The sequence below is a fragment of the Pieris brassicae genome, chromosome 2 (genome assembly GCF_905147105.1).
Source record: "Pieris brassicae chromosome 2, ilPieBrab1.1, whole genome shotgun sequence".
Taxonomy (NCBI): Eukaryota; Metazoa; Arthropoda; class Insecta; order Lepidoptera; family Pieridae; genus Pieris; species Pieris brassicae.
The window spans coordinates 3,723,514-3,729,969 of NC_059666.1; positions in this window are offsets into that span (position 1 = coordinate 3,723,514).

The window sequence follows — 6,456 nt, forward strand, 5'->3', positions numbered from 1 at the left end:
TTTATTAAAACCATTTATTTTGTAGATCCAGTAACGCCATCTAGCTATAAACAATAATATAACAAAATTAGTGACTTGTTGGGGGGTACGCCGTACAGATTAAAAACTCACCCACAGACGTGCATCATCTCACTATTTTAATCAACATTATTAATAATAGAGCTATCACGTTAATGACAGTAACAAAAGAATACAGATAAGCAAACACTTGTGAAATCCGCGTTCATTTTCCTCCAATAATGAATATAGTCCGGACGTGGGCTGACGTCATGAATTCCTGCGCTCTGTTGCTTGTGAATCACCACGATGTGTCACCGCTCGCTTCGACCGTGGTCTTTACGATCAACTTATATTGAAGATAATAAGTTCTCAGAATACCGCTTATACGCAGTTTGAAACTGAGGTACCTAATTTAAGATTAATATTTTCTAATGAAAAAAAGGGGTTTTATACTATTAAGGTATTAGAAATATAATGGAAATCAACTAACAAGTCTCGAAAGTATTTTAAACCCTAGTACTAAAGCGTAATATTCTAGCGCAACTCGATCAAGAGTAAAGTTGAGTTCAAAAAGGTAGAAAGTAATATATGCAGAATATTGGGTATTAGCTGAAGTGATTTTTCTGTATAAGAGGAATTTCGTTTCTACAATACACAATAAATTTTAAGATTCCGACTGCTAAATTAAAGATTGCAATGTGGACTTACATTATAGGCGCCGTCTTTTATGACTAAGGACTGACCGTCATAGGTTTTACTGCCTGTATATTTAATAAGAGAATTAAATTAAAACTTTCCGCCACCAACTACGTGGTATGGTATGGCGAGCCCTAAGCTTAAGTGGGAAATCTTTTTTTCTTTGTAGTAGGTATTACACCACTGTCTTACATTTACGCGAGTAACGTTTAAAATAAAAATTATTTTACATTGTTCAAGTACATTGCATCGTTATAATTCGTATTTATATCCTTTAAGGAAGTTTTATTTGAGTAGTATAAGAATTATTCAAAAGTTCTAGTGAAAGAAGTACTTTTATAATGACCGAGGTTTCATAATTTTCGATATATTAATTTGTTATAATTTGTTAATATAAGTTTTAACTATTTTACAATTATAGTGATTTCGTAATCACTTTACGTAGTTGTAGTACGATTGAAAAGCGAAACCGAGTATGCAAAGGGATATTGGATATAAAACTAAGTTTTGTTAACTGAATGTGTATGAAGTGTAAATGGTCCGGGCTGGCTTTGTTCCCAGTTCCCACGTTGTTTTCATCGCAGTGTTTTTGGCAATGTCCTGCCTGCGTTATGAAATATCAACTCGAATGTTGAACACAAAAAGAAACATTCTGTTGATTCGTTTTCATTTAAGAGCTTGTTTGTGTTCCAATATGCGTTTGCCGAGACATTTTGTGGTTTAATATACATCTCTTATCACGAGAAAAATAAAATAATTAATTGTTTTATTGATAATTGTTGCCATATGGGCAAGTTCCGAGCTCTCTGCCGATAAAAGTCCTTTTTTATGTATAGGAGTAAGTGGTGATTACGTACATAGGAAGAAAATCCGTTGATTCACAAGCAGGGTATGAACGCATGTCCCCAGAGTTGAAAACCTCGCGCATAATTGCTAGCTTGACAGGTCTAGAATGTTAAAGTGAACTAGAAATTTCTATATAAACTTAAATCCAATGTTTTTACGGAATATCATACATTATATGATTAGTGTCGGCGTTAATTATTAAGGCCGGCCGGTCGAATCACGGCTGTACAAATGGACTTTTCTGTCTATGTAAGCATTTAACACTCACTATACGGTGAAAGAAAACATGTGCCAAGCACTGACCACCTACTGACACCTATTAAGATAAAAAGATCACAAAACACATACAAAAAGAGGCCGAGACCCAGTGATTGTTGCGCAACTGATTTTTTTATAATTACATCTTAGTGGCCGACTCTAGACTGTATCTCGGGGTTGAATTCAGGTCTACTGAATTGTGAATTTGTCGAAAACGTTGAATGTCCAAACCGATATATGTAGGTGATATGCACAGTGTGGATGCACAGGTGCAGTCTCTTGTGGATCTCATAGCCGAATGAGAAGTTTTTATTTGAAATTTCCATCCCTATTTATCCATATTTGCTATTGATTGAATAATAGAGTACCAGCGCTGCTTGGCTAGCTTGGTGGATCTGGAACATTCAAAGCGTATCCTAGCAGTGTGAAAAAGACTGGATCTTTCATATCATATCTCTCCCCGATTTGGAAGAAAGATGTTTTACAAAAGCAGACAGAGATACAGAGAAATATATGTCCAAATTATAAAAAATACGAGTCAGCCACCAGTTATCTGAGTCGTATTTTTATGTAACTCGTTCCACGACGTGTTGCGCCATGCGTCTGCGCAGCGAAACTTTATAATGTAATATACATACATGAGAATGAATGGCACCGTTGGCTTATCGTCGGTGTTGTGATGAGGTCCTAGGTTCAGGACTTAAAATTTGCCTCAGCTAGGTTATATATTGAGGTTAGTATAAACGTAAACATTACTTTCAAGATACCATCCTCAAATGTATCAAAAATCTTAAACACCGTGGTAGCACCACGATATACTTGAAAAAACTAAAAAAAAAAATTATAACACCCAAAACTTACCTATTAATATTAATAGTCAAAATGATTGAAAAGGGACTTAAGGTTCATAAGTAAGTAATATTTTAAAATATTATTTAATTGTTAGTTTGTAAATCGTTTTAATTATGATGAAATACTTTTATATGTATATTATGGTACAAAAAACTAGAGCCCATCGTGGCTACACACGGCTGGTAATTTTTAATATAATATTTTGAAATTTTGAAAAAATTCCTTAATTTGGTTAAAATCGGTCTTTTGATATTATTTTTATTGTTGTAATACGAACAATTGCTTTTTATAATATTAGTATAGATATATTGTGATCATACGATGATGACTTCCCGTACCCTTGACGAAGCACCCTTGGATTGGGCAGTGCCCCCACACCCTTTTGCCCTTGCGTTCACCCTCCGACCCTTGTTAGGGACTCCAAAGCGACTTACCTACTGAAATACGTACTTACTTGAAACATTACACCTAAGATTCAACCATTTAACTATAGATCAAAATATAGTCAGGCCCAGATAATAAATAATATAATTATATTTGCTCAAGTCCTGATGGCTAAAAAATTAAAAAAAAAACTGTATTTCATAAATAAACACTTTCGATATAAGACTAAAAAAAACACATATTTTTCGAATTCGAACTAGTATAAGAAATAAGCGCGTTCACCCATTCACTTTGGTTGGCCAGCTTTATAATATGACAGGAGAATAATATGTTTTTTAGACACAGAAGGCGGATAACCTATACATAAACTACTTACTACTAGTAGTAGATGTAGTAGGAGAAATCGCCTCGATTAGATTACGATTAGATTACAGATTGGAGTAACTTTATGAAAGTGCCGAGTAGGAAAAAATTACGTATTCAAATACTGGTTAATTGTAATTTGTAATAAATATTAAATAAGTAGTTTATATTCCCCTGTCTTTTGAATCGATATCACAGAAATATAAATCTTATGACGAAGACATAAAGATGAATTTTATTTTACATCATTATAAGTTGTTGCTTAAAATACGTAAATTAGTCTGAGAACAACTACAAGAAAAAAATTATAACAGCCGACGCAAGTTTGTGTGTGGTGTATGCGACTATATGGATTTATATTTACATATATTTAAATATTACTTTTTGAGCGCTATAGCTAATGTGGTCCGTTAGATGCCGCCACATAAAGTCATTATATATGTTGTATCAGTCTCTCTGTAAATTTTATATTTCCAACACACAAATATACAGTATTAAAGATTTAAAAGTTTGGTGTACTGATAACGCTGGCAGGATTTCTTCGCTGTATACTTCTTGGTTGAGCGAGGAAAGCACCAGTTATAGGGTCACCGTTACTACCTACCAGGCGCTAACTTAAATCTTTAATTAGCTCCTGCAATTCTCTAATTTCAAGTAAGGACTTTAAAAATCTGTGATAGTGCGTGCGCGCCGCCTTTCTCCGACTCAAATATTCGAGGCAACGGGTTCTATTTATTCCCACGGCTTTCTATGTTCTGTGTGTTGACCTGATTTTATAGATGACCGCTTCATTTGTGTTGAATTAGATTTTATTCTAATCTACATGTAAAAGCTGGTTAAAAAAATCTCTATGTACATCGTTAGTTCTGATATACAGCGAGGTCAAATGAAGTTTTACAATTAGCTTTTTGAAAAGCGGTGATAATTCTTTCGAATGATTGGGGGAATCCAGGTATCGAACTTACTGCTCTCCAGGTTAGCAGCTACTGAGTCGTCGACGTCACTTACATTTAAGTAAATTGGAAATGTCGAGATTTAAAACTGAAAAATGTCAGAGAGAGCAAATAAACTATATATATGACAACGCATATATGTATAATATAAAATGATATGGATATTATATGTGACGTCAGTGATAGCCCACGGACATTAATTGCCAGAAGGCTAGCTTACCGGCATTTTAAGAATTGGAAAGCTCTTTTCTTAATGGACCCTAAGTCAAATTGGTTCGGAAATACTTCAGTGGTCAGCTGGTTCCTCTAGAGGTGGTGCGCAGAAAAAACTGCTTTAAAAACTCTCAGTTCTGTAACGATAGATATCAAGGTGATACGGTTGGAATTTAGTATACTGCCTTGAGGTCCGATGATGAAACTTGGCTTCTGATTCGTAAACATAAAAAAAACATGTTATCTCGTTCGCTTCTACAGATAGCGCTGAGGCTGTTAGATTCAAGTCAAGACTTAACGGAAACTATGCCACCTGTGTGTCAAAAACAGTTCTAATCTGAATAATTCCCTTAGCATACTTCAAAGGTTACCATCAAGCACGTAAAGAAATATAATGTATATTGAATCTCTGTAGGTTGGTAGCACCAACAGGCAGAACTTCGTTCCCACATTAGTTCCTTATAGCTCTAGCCTACGAGCGCGGCTTAATTATTACGTATTTTATTTTCAAAGTGCTATATATAATATTAGCTGCATTATAATAAGATTAATCATATATTAAACCGCTCAGTACCTGTTTGTAATGCGCTATATACCTATATTATAATGTAATGAGTGCAGTGGCGGATTAACAAAGGTAGAGGCTGTGAAATTTCTACCGCCTTCCCCTGTACAATTGTCATGTCCTAGCTTATTTTTACATTCCAACAATTTCGTTAAAATTGCACGTAAAATAAGTTTTAACCTTCCAGTTGGCAGACTCCAACCAGCAGTAGGACTAACATGTATAAGTTAATGGTAAAAACATTTTTAGTATTTAACTTTTCACTTATACAAAATGTGAGCTGTGGGCACAGCACCTCTGCGCAACAGTTAAGAACTACGTAGAGTAAAATAGCTAGTTCCCCAAGAATATGGATATACACCAAATGAACAATGACAAGTGAGAGGTCAAAGACAGTCAAATTGCCGCCTCAAAAATCTATCACCCTAGGCTCCAGCCTATTGGTAAATTTGACCCTGAATGAGTGTGGGTACCTCTCAAATACCGTGAAAAAAAACCTAACGCAAGAAAATTTTCGGTCAATGATTTATTATGACTTTCGTTGTGGGGTTACTCAACAACAAAGCTATGATAGGCTACGATTAGCATTTCTTAATGAAGCCCCATCTCGTGCCACTATTTGCAATTGATTTTCCGAGTTTCAGCGTGGACATGATTGAGATGATCCGCGTGAGAGACGTCCTTTAACAGCGACTACTGAAGATAACATCGGTGCTGTGCGACGCATGATAGAGGAAGATAAGAGAGTGACCTAGCAGCAGATACGGGCAAGCTTAGGCATTGGTATGAGTCAAGTACAAAAAATATTATACGAACATTTAGGCGTCAGGGAAGCTTTGTACATTACATTGACATCGTCACGTCAAAGCTGGATATATTGCTACGACCCGAAACCAAAAGACAATCAGCTCAGTGGGTGTTTCCTGTCGAGGATCGGCCAACTAAGGTAAAGCTTTGTTAAGGCTTTACGAGCCCTGAAGATGCGGTGAAAGCGTACTAAAATGCCATAGAAGAGATTGAGATTCTAAGGAAGAATGGGCCCACTGCTTTTTTCAGTGGTTCCATCGCATGCGATGATGTGTAGAGAAGAACGTAGATTACTTCGAAAAACAATAAAAGTATTGGCAACTACATTAAGCCGTTCTTCATTGTTTAAACATTTTCATTGTTACCTAGATATTATATAAGTAGGTAATGTCATAAAATTAAAAAAATCATTTGCCGTCAGTGAGTTTGGCCTGTCCAGGGGATGCCGCTTAAATTAACCCATATTAAACTGTCTAGGGAAGATGAAGGCAAGTTTCACTCCTTTGCTGTTGACTGTTG